This window comes from Rana temporaria, assembly GCF_905171775.1.
Source record: "Rana temporaria chromosome 2 unlocalized genomic scaffold, aRanTem1.1 chr2h, whole genome shotgun sequence".
NCBI lineage: Eukaryota > Metazoa > Chordata > Amphibia > Anura > Ranidae > Rana > Rana temporaria.
Genome location: NW_024404413.1, coordinates 721,332 through 740,903, shown reverse-complemented (window position 1 = coordinate 740,903; position 19,572 = coordinate 721,332). Strand labels below are relative to the sequence as shown.

The window sequence follows — 19,572 nt, the reverse complement described above, 5'->3', positions numbered from 1 at the left end:
GAGTCTGGGGCAGTCTCCCTGAGGGAGAGCTGGTGGATTCAAGGATTGTCGGACTTGGTCCATAGGGCATTCAACTTGCCAGTACCAGATCTCCAGGTATCGACGGTTTCAGCTTTGGGCTCACTGAGGGCGCCTCAAAGCAATGCTGTGTTTCCGATCCATCCTCTATTAGAGGGAATTTTGTTCCAAGATTGGAACAAGCCAGATAAGATCTTCTTACCACCTAAAAGGTTCTCTGTCCTATATCCTATGGAAGAAAATTTTTCCAAAAGATGGGCTACTCCTGCAGTGGACGCAGCCATCTCATGTGTTAACAGATCGTTAACATGCCCTGTAGAAAACATACAGGTGTTCAAGGATCCAGTTGATAAGCGCTTGGAAGCACTACTTAAGAACTCCTTCACTACTGCAGGGGCAGTAGTACAGCCAGCTGTGGCTGCGATTGGGGTCGCTCAAGCATTATCGGATCAATTTAAGCAGATGCTTAAACTTATTCCGGCCCAGCAGGCAGAAAAATTTTCGGATGTCCCTAAGGCCATATGTTTTACGGTAGACGCAATCAAGGATTCTATCCAGCAAGCGTCACGTTTATCGTTATCCCTTATCCATATGAGAAGACTCTTATGGTTAAAAAGCTGGGAGGCTGAGCCCCCATGCAAGAAGCTCCTGGTAGGGTTCCCCTTCCATGGAGGACGACTCTTCGGAGAAGACCTAGATAAATACATTCAGACCATTTCAAACGGCAAGAGTACTCTCTTGCCAACTAAGAAGAAGGTTCAGGGACCTGCGTTTAAACGACAGTATTCCCCTGGGCAGGGGCCCTCTAATGCCAAGCAGTATCGACGGCCTCCTGCAAAAGCAAACTTCGGCTTCAACAGCAGATCACAAGGACAGGCTGTTAGAGGCAAAAGGCAGTGGTTTCGCAAACCAGCAAAACCAGCCCCCAAGCCAACCTTATGAAGGGGCGCCCCCACCCACGAAGGTGGGGGGAAGGCTGCGACTCTTTTCAGAGATTTGGGAAGCCAGCATTCCCGACGAGTGGGTACGGTCTTCCGTGGCCACAGGCTACAAATTTAGATTTCCTAAGGTTTCCTCCTCCTCATTTCCAGAAGTCGAGGATTCCAAACGATCCGGAAAAGGGAGCCGCATTAAGATCGGCATTAGATCATCTACTTTCCCAGGAAGTAATAGTAGAGGTACCAGTCCTGGAACAGGGGCTGGGTTTCTACTCCAACCTATTCATCATCCCAAAATCCAATGGAGATGTCAGGCCAATTTTGGACCTAAAGATGGTAAATGCATATCTAAAGATCCGCTCATTTCGGATGGAATCCGTGCGGTCAGCAGCTGCCACACTCCAGAAGGACGACTTCATGGCGTCCATAGACATAAAGGATGCCTACCTTCATGTTCCAATTTATCAGCCACATCAAAGATATCTACGCTTCATGGTGGCTTCGCGTCACTTCCAATTCGTGGCGCTTCCCTTCGGGTTGGCTACGGCCCCCCGGGTGTTCACGAAGGTCCTAGCTCCAATCCTAGCCAAACTAAGGATCCAAGGGGTCACGATCCTAGCATACCTGGACGACCTCCTAGTCATAGATCACTCGTCTCCCGGCTTGGAGCGAGCAGTGGCCCTCACGGTCCAATACCTCGAGAGGTTCGGCTGGGTCCTAAATCGAGAAAAGTCAGCTTTCCAGCCCACAAGGCAGTTGGAATATCTCGGCATGAGATTAGACACAGAACAACAAGGAGTGTTCCTACCTCTGAGGAAGGTAAAAGCCATCAAGGAATTAATCCTACTGGTTCTAAGCAAGAAAGAACCGACTATTCGCCCATGTATGAGGTTACTAGGCAAGATGGTGGCCACATTCGAGGCGGTACCATACGCCCAGAGCCACACTCGCATCCTACAGGCAGCCATCCTGTCAGCATGGAGCAGAAGGCCACAGGCCTTGGATATCCCGTTGCCGCTCTCATCAAGAGTCCGACAAAGTCTGTGTTGGAGGTTAGACCCTCAGAATCTACTGAAGGGGAAGTCTTTCAGCCCAGTGGCTTGGAAGATAGTGACCACAGACGCCAGCCTGACGGGCTGGGGAGCAATTTTGGATGGTTGCACTCGCCAAGGTACTTGGGCAAAGCCAGAGAAGCAGTTGCCCATCAACATCTTGGAGCTCAGAGCTGCTCGACTAGCCCTCAGGGCTTGGACGTCAAAATTGCAGGGGTTCCCGGTGAGAATTCAATCAGACAATGCCACGGCCGTGGCATACATAAATCACCAAGGGGGAACCAGGAGTCAAGCCGCTCAGAGAGAGGTGAGCTTGATTCTTCTATGGGCAGAGGCTCATGTGCCCTGCATATCGGCAATATTTATTCCAGGAGTGGACAACTTTCAGGCGGACTTCTTAAGCCGCCAGACTCTATGGCCGGGGGAATGGTCTCTGCATCCACAAGTCTTTCAAGCACTCTGCCAAAGATGGGGAGTGCCGGACGTGGATATCATGGCATCGAGACTCAACAAGAAACTAGACGGGTTCATATCCCGTTCAAGGGATCCGATGGCCTGCGGAACCGATGCGTTGGTTTGCCCTTGGCATCAGTTCAAACTTCTTTATGCGTTTCCCCCGCTCCAGTTACTACCCCGCCTGCTGCGCAGGATCCGGGTGGAGCACATACCAGTCATCCTGGTAGCTCCAGCATGGCCCAGAAGAGCATGGTACTCACTAATCTTAAGGATGGTAGTGGGAGACCCGTGGACTCTTCCTCTACGGCCAGACCTGCTATCGCAAGGTCCGATCCTCCACCCTGCCTTACGGCATCTAAATTTGACGGCCTGGAAGCTGAATCCCTGATTCTCAGGGGTAGAGGTCTGTCTCAGAAAGTAATCTCTACCCTAATCAGAGCCAGGAAACCGGTCTCTAGGGTGATTTATTACAGGGTCTGGAAGGCCTATGTAGGCTGGTGTGAGTCCAAGCGATGGCTTTCTCGCAAATTTACCATCGATAGAGTATTAAGTTTTCTCCAGCTAGGAGTGGATAAAGGATTGGCATTAAGCACAATCAAAGGACAGATTTCTGCTCTGTCAGTGTGGTTTCAGCGGCCGCTGGCCACCCACTCGCTGGTTAAGACCTTCCTTCAAGGGGTCTTACGTATTAGACCTCCAGTTAAATCCCCGCTTTGTCCGTGGGATTTAAATCTTGTTCTGTCAAGTTTACAGAAACAACCGTTTGAGCCGTTGGCTGATATTCCTTTGGTTCTACTGACAAGGAAGTTAGTATTTTTGGTTGCCATAGTTTCCGCAAGAAGAGTTTCGGAGCTGGCAGCCTTATCCTGTAAGGAACCATATCTTGTTTTTCATAAGGACAGGGTCGTTCTCCGCCCTCATCCTTCCTTCCTACCGAAGGTCATATCCAGTTTTCATTTGAACCAGGATTTGGTATTACCATCCTTCTTCCCTAAACCTACTTCCAGAAAGGAAGGGTTGCTGCATACCTTGGATATTGTCAGGGCCATGAAGGCCTATCTTAAAGCTACAAAGAAGATCCGGAAGACAGATGTGCTGTTCATTCTACCGGATGGGCCCAAGAAGGGGCAGGCAGCTGCAAAGTCCACCATTTCTAGGTGGATTAAGCAATTAATCACTCAGGCCTACGGCTTGAAAGGGTTGCCTCCTCCAGTATCATTAAAGGCTCATTCTACTAGAGCCATGGGCGCCTCCTGGGCAGCACACCACCAGATCTCTATGGCTCAAGTTTGCAAGGCGGCAACCTGGTCTTCTGTCCACACGTTTACAAAATTCTACAAGTTGGACGTAAGAAGGAATACTGATACTGCCTTCGGGCAGGCAGTGCTGCAGGCTGCAGTTTGAGACCCTCGGATTCCGGGGGCTCCTCTTGTTTGAGTTAAATTTAAAATTTTATTTTTCTCAACTAAGTTGGATTTATTATGATTTGAGTATATCTCTAAATTAAATCCTTTTGTCTTGGAGATGTTCTCCCTCCCCTCATTGTAAGCATTGCTTTGGGACATCCCATATAGTAATGAATGCCGCTCTGTGTCCCGTGATGTACGATAAAGAAAAAGAGATTTTTAATACAGCTTACCTGTAAAATCTTTTTCTTGGAGTACATCACGGGACACAGAGCTCCCACCCCTCTTTTTTGAGGACCATTTTGGGAGGCATACTGCTTGCTACAAAACTGAGGTACTCCTCCTATGGGAGGGGGTTATATAGGGAGGGGCATTTCCTGTTTGAGATTGCCAGTGTCTACACCTGAAGGTACTCCATATAACCCATATAGTAATGAATGCCGCTCTGTGTCCCGTGATGTACTCCAAGAAAAAGATTTTACAGGTAAGCTGTATTAAAAATCTCTTTTTTCGGGGTAGGTCTTACCATGTAATGTGCTGTCTTCTCTCTCCCTCCCTGCCTGCCAGGAATCCCCAGTGTGATCTGAGTTAAAATGATTGTAAAATCCTACAATCCACTCTATTACAGTAGTATATAATGTACAATGTGCGTGTTCCTGTAATATAATTGTGCCAAATACCTTTGTTATAGCGCCGCTCTGCGCTTCTGTGACCCGCCGGAGCTCTCTTTCCCGCATTTATATTACAGAAACACACACATTGTACATCATATACTACTGTAATAGAGTAGATTATAGGATTTTACAAGCATTTTAAACTAGGGCTTATTTTCGGGGTAGGGCTTATATTGCAGCCCTCCTGGAAAATAACGATAGGTCTTATTTTCAGGGTAGGTCTTATTTTTGGGGAAACAGGGTATCTATCTATCGTAAACTATAATAAATAGATAAAAAAAAAATATTAAATAAATTAAAAAAAATATTAACTATTTAATATAATGTGTGTGTGTGTGTATGTATATGTGTATATATATATGTGTATATATATATATATATATATATATATATATATATATATATATATATATATATATGTATGTGTATATATATATATATATATATATATATATATATATATATATATATATATATATATATATATATATATATATATATATATATATATATATATAATTTAAACTATATTAAATAGATTAAAAAAAATATTAAATAAATAAAAAACATTTTTAATTATTATTATTCAGCCAGAAAATGTTTTAAATAGTCCCTTAACTGCCCAGACTAGGCCAGAAAGCGGGAATTCTATGAAAACATTTGTATATATTTATTTCATATAGATATATATATAAACTATATGAAATTATATATATATATATATATATATATATATATATATATATATATATATATATATATATATATATATATATATATATATATATAATCACACATTTTTTCATAGAATTCCCGCTTTCTGGCCTAGGCTGGGCAGTTAAGGGACTATTTAAAACATTTTCTGGCTGAATAATAATAATAATGTCAGAAACGTTTCCTCCAAGCGTAACAAACGTTTCTTTTTTCTTCTGTTTTTTTTTCCCCCGTAGAATAATTTCTCAATTATCAGCTCCATCTAGTGGCCAAACTCTGGTATATTTTCTCATTGAGGCATGTCGGAAAACTTTACCAGATTTTTGCCACTAGATTGAGCTAATGAGACGGGAATTATTCTATTAGGAAAAAATATGGTAACATTTTGGATCATGAATGTCTCTAGAGATCTATTACCATTCACCACCAAATGACAGTCCAGTTTGTCCTGAAAAAACCCCCAAAAAAACCCAAGGAATAATTCACTGAAATCCGCTGAGTAGTTGCGATTGTTGGCTGGTGCAGATGATGCAAAGAATAATCAGACATATATGGATGGCTGTAGTTTACTTGGATTCATTTGTATTGAAGAGACATACAGCAGAGAGCATGGTGCTCATGTTAGCACACAAGATATAGAAAAACAACAACCATAGATAACAGGAAAGATGCAGTAACAGATAGTTAACACAAAGAACATTATGATAGACTATCTGTGTATAGTGACATCTAGTGGACATACTCCAAATACACAGGGAAATAAACCAAGCAATGTATAACATAGCATGAAACAATGTTCAGTCTCCAACACCCCTTCTCATTGTGAAGTGCTTAATTAGACAAACCGATTCTTCTTGTAAGATCCATATGTCTCTTTGCAGGCAAAGGCTTAGTAAGGATGTCTGCTAACATTTCCTCAGTGGGACAGTATTGTAGATCCATCTGTCCTTGCTCTTGCAAGTCTCTTAAGAAGTGATATCTCACGTCTATGTGTTTGGTTCTCGGGTTTATCCGCTCTGTCTGTGCGAGTGCTATACATCCTTGGTTGTCCTCATAGATTGGCGTGGAATCTTTCTGGATCTGATCTAGATCTTCCAGCAATTGTCTCAACCAGATTACCTCTTGCCCTGCTTGTGATGCGGCCACGTATTCTGCTTCGGTGGAGGACAGTGTCACTGTGGACTGTTTTCTGGTGGTCCAGCTGATCAGACCGTCTTTAAATAGAAACAGGTGTCCACTGGTGGATTTCCGATCACTGGGGTCACCTGCCCAGTCTGCATCCACATATCCAGTCAGACCACTCTTCCCTGTAGATGAAAATTTCAGTTTAAAGTCTATTGTTCCCTTCAAATAGCGTATGATCCTTTTTGCTGCGTTCCAGTCCATCTGGGTTGGCTGGGATACTTTTCTGCATAAGAATCCCACTGCTGTAGCTATGTCAGGCCTTGCCACTGTAGCAATGTATAGTAACTTCCCCATTGCCCTTCTGAATTGTGAGTCATTTTGCAAGGGGTTAATTGAGTTGTTTAATTCTTTAAGATAATTTGTCTCCATAGGCGAGTTGACTGGTTTGGCATCATTGAGCCCAAAAGTTTCAATTACTTCCTGTATTTTGTGACTCTGGTTAATAAGAAAACTACCATCTTCTTCTCTTTCTATCTGCATGCCTAGGAAGTGTTTGACATCACCTAGATCTTTTGTTTCAAAGTCCATGTTTAAGACCTCCAGCAGTCTGGAACAATCCCCTTCTTGCTCATAACATACTAACAGATCATCTACATAAATGAGTACAAAGATCCACCTACCATTTAGTTTCTTGGTGTATAGGCAGGGATCGGCCTTGCTCCTCTGAAAGGATTCTCTCAAAAGCGCCTCATTAATCTTCATGTTCCATGCTCTGGCTGCTTGCTTGAGCCCGTAGATCCCCTTCTTAAGTTTACACACCTGTTCTGGCTTTTGTGGGTCTACAAAGCCCTCTGGTTGCTCCATGTAGATGTCTTCTGTTAAGTCACTGTGTAGGAAAGCGGTTTTTACATCAAAGTGCTTTACTAGCATTTGTTTTGTAGTTGCAACTGTGAGTAGAGCTCTGATTGTGGTATGTTTGACGACTGGGGCAAATGTCTCATCGTAGTCTTCTCCATATTTTTGGGAGTATCCTTTGGCTACGAGTCTCGCTTTATATCTCTCAACTGTGCCATCAGTGTTGTACTTGACCTTGAAAGTCCATTTACACCCAATTGCCCTCTTTTTGGCCGGCAGTTGCGTTAGTACCCAAGCCTGCGTGTCCTGTAGTGAGATGATTTCTTCCTCAGCTGCCTTTATCCATCTCTTGGCTTCCCTCTCTGGGAGTTGTGTTATGTCTTTCCAACAAGTGGGTTCTCTTACGCAGGATGTTTCTACTTTGTACGAGAGTCTGTTGGGGGGTTTACCTTTGTTTTCCCTCATTGAGCGTCTTGGTTCAGCGTCATTAGCTGGTTCAGTTTGTTCCAGTCTTTTCTGTGACACAGTATCACTTTCGGGGGTTCGTTCCATGGGAAAGAAAACCTGCTCAGCGTTATTTGGTTCTTCTGCTCTTGGCATGGCTGGCTCCGTTACTTCATTTCTCGGGTCCTCGATAAATGTTACGCTGCTGCTGATTGTCACTTTATCGGTCTTCGGGTCTATGATTCTATATCCTTTGGTGTTGTCGGCATAACCAACAAAGACACCTTCAATTGCTCGATTCTGGAGCTTGCTGCGCTTTTCTCCCGGAATGTAAGCAAAAGCTTTGCTTCCAAATACCTTGAGGTGTCCTATGCTTGGTTTTCGACTGTGCCATAGCTCGTATGGAGTTTTGGTTGTTGCCTTGGAGTGTAATCTGTTTTGTAAGTAGGTGGCCGTTTGTGCTGCTTCTCCCCAATATTTTTCAGGGAGTCCAGAATCAGTCAACATGCATCTGATCATTTCAGTCAGGGATCTGTTTTTCCTCTCTGCTACCCTGTTCTGCTCTGGAGTATATGGGACAGTCTTTTGATGTTCTATTCCTAGTTCCCTGAGTGTATTCTCAACTTGAAACCCGGTGTACTCCCCACCATTATCACTTCTGAGTACTAATGGTTTTCTGTGAAATTTATTGCTTACTTTGGTAACATAGTCCTTCAGCTTGTCGAATACTTCTGACTTATTCTTCATTAGGTATGTCACTGTAAACCTTGAGTAGTCGTCTATAAAAGTTAATATGTATTTATTTCCTCCTGGGGTGGTTGTTCTCATAGGCCCGCATACATCTGTGTGTATTAGGTCGATCGGTCTTGTTGCTCTGCTTTCACTTGCCTTTGGTGGGGTTACTCTGGTGGCTTTGGCCTTGATGCAGCATTCACACCTTAGCGTGTTTGGGCAGCCTGTTAACTTGAAGCCTTTCGTTAAATCCCGTCTGGCCAGCTCCTGTATGCTGTCAGGGTGCCTGTGGCCCAGACGTCTGTGCCATAAATGAATACAGTTCTTGTGTTTATGTGTGCAGAGCTTTGTTTCTTGCTCAACAACATCAAGTTCATAAAGGTGCTTGCCCGCTTTAGCTGTTGCTATCACTCTTTCCCCATCTTGGATAGTGCATTGGTCACCTTTAAACGTTGTGGTTAGTCCTTTGCTTGCCAGTCGCCTGACTGATATAAGGCCGCCATTGAGTCCGGGAACATACAATACATCCGTCATTGGTATTTTTAACACTTGTCCATCCTCATTTTTACAAGTGACTATTCCATGTCCTGTTCCTTCAGCAGTTGTGCAACTCCCGTCTGCAAGATATATGGCTTCTTTCTTGTCTGGATTGAGCTCTACAAAGAATTCTCTGTCGTTAGTCATGTGACTTGTTGCTCCAGAATCTATATACCATTTATGGTTGGTGACGGCATCTGTCACTTTAAAAGTTCCGTGCCACGCTGCTTGGTCGTTGTTTTTCATCATGGTTATGAGTGCCTGATTGGGATCTTTTTCCCTCTGCTCATTCCTCCACAATGGACAGTCGCGCTTGAAATGCCCAGCCCTGTTACACCGGAAACATAGTTTGGCCTTCCAGTTTGGCATCTTAGTGTCTGTTGCTTTAAGTGCTGCTCCTGTATCGCTCTCTTGCCTGTGAGAAGCTTGCTCCTTTCTGCGCTTGTATTCATCTGAAAGTCGAGATTTCACTAACTGTAATGTGAGTTCTGCTTCAGATCTTGTCTCTAATGCATTAATCAGAGGGTTGTATGACTCTGGCAGGCTGCATAAAAGTATTGCTGTCACATGGTTATCTTTGATCTCCTCTCCGAGGTCCCTGAGTTGTGCAACAATCTCCAGCACGCTTCTTATATGTTCTTGCATATCCCCTTCTGGAGTCAGTTTGGACTGGTACAGCTTCCTTAGTAAATATAACTTGTTGTTTAAGCTAGAGCTCTCATGTAATCTACGGAGTGCAATCCACATACCTTTGGCAGTATCTTCCCCTTTTATGTGGATAAGCTGTTCATCTTCTACCAGTAGGGCTATTGTGGCTCTTGCCTGTCTGTTTTTCTTATCCCACTCCTGGTTGTCTACATCCGGCCTGTCTGTGGTGAGGACATCCCATGTGTCATCTTTGCTCAGCAACATCTCCATCTTGAACTTCCACATCTGGTAGTTGTCACTATTTAGCTTAGTGATCCCCAGTTTAAGATCCCCGCTGCTAGCCATGATTAATGTACCTTGCTCGTATTCCAAACACCTGGATACCTCAGAGCAGATTTCCTCCGCAGCTTGATCAAAGATGGTGTGCAGATGAAGACTAGGCCTCTGTTCCAGCTGTCTGATGATTCACGTTGTCTGGGCCCATAACCTTTGTTGGCTGGTGCAGATGATGCAAAGAATAATCAGACATATATGGATGGCTGTAGTTTACTTGGATTCATTTGTATTGAAGAGACATACAGCAGAGAGCATGGTGCTCATGTTAGCACACAAGATATAGAAAAACAACAACCATAGATAACAGGAAAGATGCAGTAACAGATAGTTAACACAAAGAACATTATGATAGACTATCTGTGTATAGTGACATCTAGTGGACATACTCCAAATACACAGGGAAATAAACCAAGCAATGTATAACATAGCATGAAACAATGTTCAGTCTCCAACAGCGATGACGTGTACAGATTTACACATAAAGCTAAAGTTGCAAAACTGGTTTCAGGCAGTAACTTTTTTTTTTTTACCTTCAGGCATGAGGAGGTTAACAAATATTTTCCTGGTATTTTTTTTCTAGCTATGAATATTAAACTTTTTTCATTTTTTCTTTTGGTTTGATGGTTTATTTTTTCTATATTGAAAAAGTTCAAAATTGAAGAAAAAAAAATAACCTTTTATTTAATACTTGTAATTCTTAGTGGTGCACTGAAATGATTATTCCGGTGCCAAAACCAAAAATTCAGATTGCACTAGGGAGGGGTAGTGGTGACGGTGGTGGGTTGCGTGGTTGGAGAGGGGTGGGTTGAAATGTTGGGGAGGGGTGGCATTCATGGTTGGTGGTGGGTGGGTGGGTGGGAGGCTCGGGGAGGGGTGATGGTGGTGGATTAAGTAGTTGGGGAGGGGTGGTGGTCATGGTTGGTGGTGGGTGGGAGGCTCGGGGAGGGGTGGCGGTGGGTTGAGTGGTTGGGGAGGTGGTGGTGATATTGGTCGGTTGAGTGGTTGGGGAGGTGGTGGTGATGGTGGTGGGTTGAGTGGTTGGGGAGAGATAGTGTTGGGTTGAGTGGTTTGAGAGGGGTGGTGGTCATGGTTGCTGGTGGGTGGGAGGCTCGGGGGGGGTGGTGGTGGTTGAGAGGGGTGGTGGTCATGGTTGCTGGTGGGTGGGAGGCTCGGGGAGTGGGGGGGTGCTGGGTGGGAGACTCGGGGAGGGATGGTGGTGCTTTGAGTGGTTGGGGAGGGGTAATAGTCATAGTTGGTGGTGGGTGGGAGACTCAGGGAGAGGTGGTGGTGGATGGGAGGCTTAGGGAGGGGTGGTGGTAACGGTGGTGGGTTAAAAGGTTGGGGAGGGGTAGTGGTCATGGTTGCTGGTGGGTGGGAGACTCTGGGAGGGATGGTGGTGCGTTGAGTGGTTGGGGAGGGGTTGTGGTCATGGTTGGTGGTGGGTGGGAGACTCGGGGAGGGATGGTGGTGCGTTAAGTGGTTGGGGAGGGGTAGTGGTCATGGTTGGTGGGAGGCTGGGGGGGGGGTCATGGTGGTGGGTTGAGTGGTTGGGGAGGGGTGGTAGTCATGGTTGGTGGGTGGGAGACTGGGGGGGGGGGGTGGTGGTGGGTTGAGTGGTTGGGGAGGGGTAGTGGTCATGGTTGGTGGAGGGTGGGAGGTTTGGGGAGGGGGGGGGGGGTTTTGTTTGTCCGGTGGTGGTGGTCATGGTTGTTGGGGGGGGGGGGGGGTGGTTGTGGGTTGAGTGGTTGGGGAGGGGTGGTGGTCATGGTTGCTGGTGGGTGGGAGACTCGGGGAGGGATGGTGGTGGGTTGAATGGTTGGGGAGGGGTAGTGGTCATGGTTGGTGGAGGGTGGGAGGTTCGGGGAGGGGGTTGGTGGTGGGTTAAGTGGTTGGGGATGGGTAGTGGTCATGGTGGGAGGTTCAGGGAGGGGTTGGTGGTGGGTTGAGTGGTTGGGGGGGGTAGTGGTCATGGTTGGTGGTGGGTAAGAGGCTCGGGGAGGGGTGGTGGTGATGGTGGTGGGTTGAGTCGTTGGGGAGGGGTAGTGGTCATGGTGAGGGGTGGTGGTGGGTTGAGTCGTTGGGGAGGGGTAGTGGTCATGGTGAGGGGTGGTGGTGGGTTGAGTGGTTGGGGAGGGGTAGTGGTCATGGTGAGGGGTGGTGGTGGGTTGAGTGGTTGGGGAGGGGTAGTGGTCATGGTGAGGGGTGGTGGTGGGTTGAGTGGTTGGGGAGGGGTAGTGGTCATGGTGAGGGGTGGTGGTGGGTTGAGTGGTTGGGGAGGGGTAGTGGTCATGGTGAGGGGTGGTGGTGGGTTGAGTCGTTGGGGAGGGGTAGTGGTCATGGTGAGGGGTGGTGGTGGGTTGAGTCGTTGGGGAGGGGTAGTGGTCATGGTGAGGGGTGGTGGTGGGTTGAGTGGTTGGGGAGGGGTAGTGGTCATGGTGAGGGGTGGTGGTGGGTTGAGTCGTTGGGGAGGGGTAGTGGTCATGGTGAGGGGGTTGGCTGGTAAGTTTCATAACACAGTGAGGACAGTTTTTATTGATATCAGACTCACCAATATCTGTATTTCCAGGTCCTGAACCAGAATCGGCATGGCGGAGAGCCGTGGTGTGACCTCGGGGATGGTGCGGCATCATGGAAGAAGGATAGCTTGTATCCGAGGAGCAGAGACTTCCAGCCTGACGAGGTGGTGCCATGTATGGCTAGGGCAAGCTTTGCCAAGCGCTCCCCCTCCCCCCATGACTACTAATGGAACTTTGGAAATTGTACTTTTTTTTACTGACCACCTCGAGTATTTCAGAACTTCTGTCACCGTTTTATACGTCATCATCAGAATGCGAAAGTTCTATAAATACCACCAATAAAAGTGCCTTCTGTTATTAATGAAAACTCAAGAGGGTGACGCTGTTCCTTTAATGCGCCGCACGCTCCCGCCGCCGTCCTTCCTCCTTGGAGAAGTATCACTACGAGGTCCCTCCGAGGCGCATGTTGTGTTTTGTCCCGTGTTGATGAACTGGTGTGGGTGGTACCTTCCCTCCCCGGGGGGGGGGTGGGTTTAGTCGGGGGGTGGCCTGTCTTTGTGGAACCCACACACTGGACCATCTAATACTCATACAAGGTGCTGAAGTCATGCATGCCAGGCTGGGTGGGTGTAAAGGACAGAATGGGACAGCAGGGCAGGTATCGCATGACATTGTTTATGCCTAATGATTGGCTGCTAGACCCCCAGCAATGTCACATGGGAGGAGGTCACATGATCGCCCACGTGTGGAAGCATGGGGTATTGTTGGTGCATGCGGAGCAGGAAGGTATTAGATGGACAGTTGGACCTTTTTGGGGACTGCATTGTAACCGGCAACTGGAATTACTTTGGAAAATAATGTATTGTACAGAACAGCATATAGGAGGCACAGAGTGTATGACTCGGTCCCGTCATTGGATCTGCTTGACAGCAGCGGGAGCCAATGGCTGCGCTGCTATCAATCTATCCAATCAACGCCGAGACTCCGTGGAGAAGAGGATTCCGGGGACGACCCGAGCAAGTAAAATGGGGCGGCTGGGGGGCTACAGGCATCATTCAGATATCGGCATTTTCAGCTGGGGATTGCTCTACACCAGTGATGGGGAACCTCGGCACCCCAGATGTGTTGGAACTACATTTCCCATGATGCTCCAATACACTGCAGAGTGCTGAGCATCATGGGAAATGTAGTTCCAAAACATCTGGGGGTGCCGAGGTTCCCCATTACTGCTCTACACCATAAGAAACATCACAGCGGCTGTTCCGCCGCTACGGGAGGCGAAAGGGGATGTCCTCCCGCTGCCCGCCGGTGCTTCTACCGACTCACCTGTGCGATCGGTAAACTGGAAAACGGATCCGCTGGCCCCCGGATGCTGATCATAGAGATTTAGAGAGTGGGGGCGCAATGTTATGATGTCACTAGCAAAAAAATGATGATTCTTACATGTAGGGGAGAAGTGTCAGAATTGTCCAGGGCCTAAAGTGGTTAATATTGGATACCGCAGTGGCTCCTCAACTTTTTGGAGGTGTTTTAAGGGGTTTGGGGGCACTGTTAGAGGTAAGTGGCCCTATGGGAGCTGAGTGAATAGAAATCTATGCGTAACTGATTCTACGAATCAGCCGCATAGATACGACCGGCCGGACTCAGAGATACAACGGCGTATCCGGAGATACGCCGTCGTATCTCCTCTGAGAATCTGGCCCAGGGTCTGCAGGTGAGTCATCTGTACACAACAATAGGGCAGAGCTGGGCAGCATTAGTAGCAGCACTTCACACTGAGATACCAGGACACAGCAAAGAACTAATGCCGCGTACACACAATCGGAAATTCCGACCGTGGATTTTTTTTCCCCGACGGAATTCTGGCTCAGACTTGTGTTCCGCACACGCGGTCACACAAATATGGTCTGAAATTCCGGCCGTCAAGAACGCGGTGACGTACAACACTACGACAATCCGAGAAAAATGAAGTTCAATGATTCCGAGCATGCGTCGAATTGATTCAGAGCATAGATCTTTTTTTTTTTTGCGTCGAAATTGCATAGGGACGATTGGAATTTCCGCCAAGAACTTGTCCCATCGGAAAAATTGAGAACCAGCTCTCAAATTTTTGCTGTTGGAATTTCCGATCGTGTGTACGCGGCATTAAAAAAAACGTCAAGGGTTGAGGGAATTTAAACTGGGATAGTTGGCAAGTATGGGGCAGCGGCTTTGGGCCCCACAACAATGACAGGGCCCAGGATCGCGGCGAGCTGCGGGCAGGATTTTTTAGGCGAGGCCGCGGCTTCGGCCTAGTCCGCGGCCTTTTCCCTGCCTTAAAGACGGCCCTGCTGCCAGGGTAGGTTGTTCAACATCTAATAATCACCTAGTAAATAACTGGTACCCAACCCGTACCCTCGCTTCTAGAATGGTGATTGGATGCACAGTATCTGAAGACCATACAATCAGTGGCCCAGATTCAAGTAGAATCGCGCAATATTTGCGTGGGCAAAGAGCAAATTTTTTTCTCTGCGCCCACGCAAATATTGCGCTTTGCCCGCGATTCACGGAGCAGTTGCTCCGTAAATTGCGCGGGCAATATGCTAAGCAGCCGGGCGCAAGGCTGCCTAATGTAAATGATCCCGCCGGGGGCGGGAATCATTTAAATTAGGCGCGCTCCCGCGCCGAGCGAACAGCGCATGCTCCGTCGGGAAACTTTCCCGACGTGCATTGCGGCAAATGACGTCGCAAGGACGTCATTTGCTTGTAAGTGAACGTGAATGGCGTCCAGCGCCATTCACGGTTCACTTACGTAAACGACGTTAAATTTGAACGTCGCGAGCGGGAGTAGCAGCTATACTTTAGCATTGGCTGCGCCTGCTATAGCAGGAGCAACCTTATGCTAAAGGCGCCGTACGGAAACTCCGTACCTTGCGTGAGAAGGGCCCACACAACTTTTGTGAATCGGTGGTAGTATGCAATTTGCATACTACACGCCGATCACAAAGGCCGCGCCCCCTAGCGGCCAACGCAAGAATGCAGCCTGAGATATGAAGGCATAAGGAGGCTTATGTTTGTCACATCCTAGGCTGCATTCGGTGTAACGAGGTTCCTGAATCAGGAGCACTCGTTACACCGGAGCAAGTAAGCACTTGTGCCGCGCAACCTAGTGCTTCTTGAATCTGGGCCACTGGCTTGTCAATGGTCCTATCATAGGAGCTCGGCAGGGGTGTATTTAGGTTTTGTGCTGCCCTAGGCCTGACTAAACTCTTAATATGACCCACCCCTTCCTGTCGAGGCCACACCCTTTCCTATTTAAGACCCACCCTGAGGTTTTCCAGTGGGGACACTAGTTCTGAGGGTCTTCAGGGGGCAATGTTTTCCCTTAATTTGCAGAGATTTCCTCTCACTTCCTGTTTGGCTATGGGGCAGGAAGTGAAGGGAAATCTTTGCAACGGGACAGGGATGGCAAAAAATAAACTGACAGTGGTTATAACCCTCTCTTACTCTATCCAAAAATGGAGGAAAAAAACTAGAAGCCCCCCCCCCCCACAGTTTGCGGAATACTAGTCACCTGCACAACTCATTGGTCGGGTCTGCTGCCTGGGCCCCTCAGGATGCCCGGGCCCCCTACATATGTAGGGGCTGCCCCCCCCCCCCCCCCCCCACTGATGGCAGCCCTGCTGGTATTATCATAATGGTAGCAGTGCAGCTACTTTATGGGGTCGCTAGCCCGATTTTGCCTCCCGGCCCAGTTTGCCCCCCATAAGACTGGTGCTACACTAAAAGTGTAGCGCAATCAGGTGGGGACTCTTTTCGCGCCGCCCACCCTTGCGAGGTGCTGCCCTAGGCCTGGGCTAGTGATTAGAGTTGCCACCTCATCCCTTTAAAAAGGAACACATATGAATTACACAGGTTCTGAGGTTAATTTAATGCAGGTAAGGCACCAAATGAGTCTAATTACCACCTTAATTAGCCACAGAACCTGTGTAATTAATATGTGTTCCTTTTTAAAGGGATGAGGTGGCAACCCTACTAGTGATGGAGAACCTTGGCACCCCGGATGTTTTGGAACTACATATCCCATGATGCTCAACTCCACTGCAGAGTGCATGAGCATCATGGGAAATGTAGTTCCAAAACATCTGGGGTGCCAAGGTTCCCCATCACTGGCCTAGGCCAAGATACAGCGTTCGGCCCGGTCAACCCAACGTCCAGGTCTTAGAGATTTGGCCACGCGAGGCGGTCAGATCCTTCATTTAGACCTGAATGTGTCCAGGTTCGGTTTAGTGCCTAACTCCAGCCAAACTTCAGTTTTGCATGGATGAAATGAGGGAAGAAATAGCGTCCTGCTCTATCAGAACAGAATACAGTGGGACCTCGGATTGCGAGTAACGCGGTTAACGAGCGTTTTCGCATCACGAGCGCTGTATTTTAATAAATCGTAACTCTGGTTTGCGAGTGTTGTCTTGCAACACGAGCAGGATTCAGGCCAAAGTGGTGTGCAGTACCGCTTTTGGCCTGAGGTGGGGGGGGGGGCGCCGCAGCCAAGCGGATGATCGAGAAAATTCTGATTTATGGAGCTGCCCTTAGGGGGGGGGGGTCACTGGTATATTTAGCCAATCGTATTGAAAGGGTGACTCCTAGAAGGGTTCAAGGAGCAGCTGCCTGATTGGACAGTGGCCCTACACTACAAAACATGTTATCAAAGTAAAGCTAAACCCAAGAGGAGAAATATAATACTGTAATTTACAGCTTACCATGCCTTAGATGCGGTGGCTGCATTAGCTTTCCTTTTTTTTTTCAGGTTAACTGCTTGCCGACCGCCGCACGCAGATATACGTCGGCAGAATGGCACGGGCAGGCAAAAGGACGTATATATATACATCCCCTTTAAGAAGCAGACTCCGACTGCTGGTCCCGCGGACTCGATGTCCACGGGCATACCCGCGGCCGTGTCACGGAGAGGAAAGAATGGGGAAATGCTGATGTAAACAAGCTGATGTCTTCCTAGTGACAGGACACCGATCACTGCTCCCTGTAATCGGAAGTGGTGATCAGTGTCATGTCACACACAGCCCATCCCCCCTACAGTTAGAATCACTCCCTAGGGCACACTTAACCCCTTCAGCGCCACCTAGTGGTTAACCCCTTCACTGCCAGTGTCATTTTCACAGTAATCAGTGCATTTTTCTAGCACTGATCGCTGTAAAAATGACAATGGTCCCAAAAATGTGTCAAAAGTGTCCGATGTGTCCGTCGTAATGTCACAGTCACGATAAAAATCGCTGATCGTCGCCATTACTAGTAAAAAAATATAATAAAAATGCCCTAATTCTATCCCCTATTTTGTAGACACGATACATTTTGTGCAAACCAACCGATAAACGCTTATTGCGCTTTTTTTTTTACCAAAAATATGTAGGAGAATACGTATCGCCCTAAACTGAGGGGGAAAATTTTTTTGGGGGGGATATTTATTATAGCAAAAAGTTAAAAAAATTTTTTTTAAAAATTGTCGCTCTATTTTTGTTTATAGCGCAACAAATAAAAACCGCAGAGATGATCAAATACCACCAAAAGAACCACCCAAGCCCTAGTCCCAATACACCCCCTAGCTCCCCTGGAGTGTTTGCAGGGGGACCCAATTGACCTGCTGGATGTTGTGACCACTGCTAGCAGGGCCGCCATCAGGGGGGTACAGGCATTACACCTGTAAGGGGGCCTGGTTGTCCCCAGGGGCCCGGCCCCCCCGTTTTTTTTTACTTTTGAACCCCCCCCCCGCTTTAGCAACTCGTGACAGGGGCCTGGGCCCGCCCCCACCCGTTTTTTTTTTTTCCCTCTGACTTTAGCAACTCGCGTCAGGAGAGAGAAGAGAAGACTTGACTTGACTTTGTTTAGTTCGTCAGCACCAACCCCCCCCCCCCCCCGTCCCGCTTATCATCTCGGCAAGAGAGAGAAGAGATAACACTTTTGTTACCACAACCCCCCCCACCCGCTTATTATCTTGCGGCAAAAGAGAGAGGAGGAACCCCCCCCCCCCGGTTCTCTGCGGCATGGTTAGCTCCGGAACATTAGGAAAGGCCGTGGCTTCGGCCTAGCTCCGGAGCCGCGGCCATCTTGGTACACCCGGCTCTCTGTTTACACCCACAGAGGAGGAGGAGCTCGTACTCGTGGGACACACCGCTGGGAGTCATACTACTGGGGGTGTCAGTCTGTACTACCTGGGGGGTGTCGTACCTGGGGGGTCTGTCTGTACTACCTGGGGGGGGGGGGTCTGTCTGTACTACCTGGGGGGGGGGGGTCTGTCTGTACTACCTGGGGGGGGAAGTCTGTCTGTACTACCTGGTGGGGAAGTCTGTCTGTACTACCTGGGGGGGAAGTCTGTCTCTACTACCTGGGGGGGAAGTCTGTCTCTACTACCTGGGGGGGAAGTCTGTCTCTACTACCTGGGGGGGGTCTGTACTAGTGTTGCTCACGAATATTCGCATTTAGAATATTCATTACGAATATGGCATATTCGAATATTCGCAAATAACTCGAATTTCGCAGCCAAAATTCGCTATTCCGAATATTCGTATTTTTTCAAATTTATTTTTAAAACAGATCACATCCTATCGACGTCTAAAAGCATTGCTGGTATGATTAGAGACCCTGGGCCGAGTAGCTAAGCTGAGGCGATCCTTTTATGTTGCCGAATATTCGCAATCGCGAATATTCGATTTCCGAATATTCGCGAATACTTTCTCCGCCCTTCTTTTGCATCAGAGCCAATCAGAGTTCTCCTACCACAGTTGTCAAAATCTCGCAATCAATTTCGCATTCGCATTAGCGAAATTTCGATAAAATATCACCAATATTCGATTTCCGAATATTCGCGAACACTTTCTCCGCCCTTCTTTTGCATCAGAGCCAATCAGAGTTCTCCTACCACAGTTGTCAAAATTTCGCAATCAATTTCGCATTCGCATTAGCGAAATTTCGCAATTTTTTTTTATATAAAATATCACGAATATTCGATTTTAGCGAATATTTCACGAATATTCGTCTATATATTCGTGATATATCGCGAAATCGAATATGGCGTATTCCGCTCAACACTAGTCTGTACTTAGAGGGGGGTGTCTGTACCGAGAGGGGGG

The 19,572-nt window shown here is 47.4% G+C and overlaps 1 protein-coding gene across 1 annotated transcript in view; it reads left to right on the top strand.

Annotated features, from left to right (window-relative positions):
* LOC120921597 (ankyrin repeat domain-containing protein 50-like) overlaps positions 1–12,818 on the top strand; it is a 48,685-nt gene extending 35,867 nt beyond the window's left edge. Inside the window, exon 5 of the mRNA XM_040334103.1 lies at positions 12,502–12,818. The gene's annotated coding sequence lies outside the window, so the exon portion shown is untranslated. The remainder of the gene's footprint in view (positions 1–12,501) is intronic.
* The last annotated feature ends 6,754 nt before the right edge of the window (positions 12,819–19,572 follow it).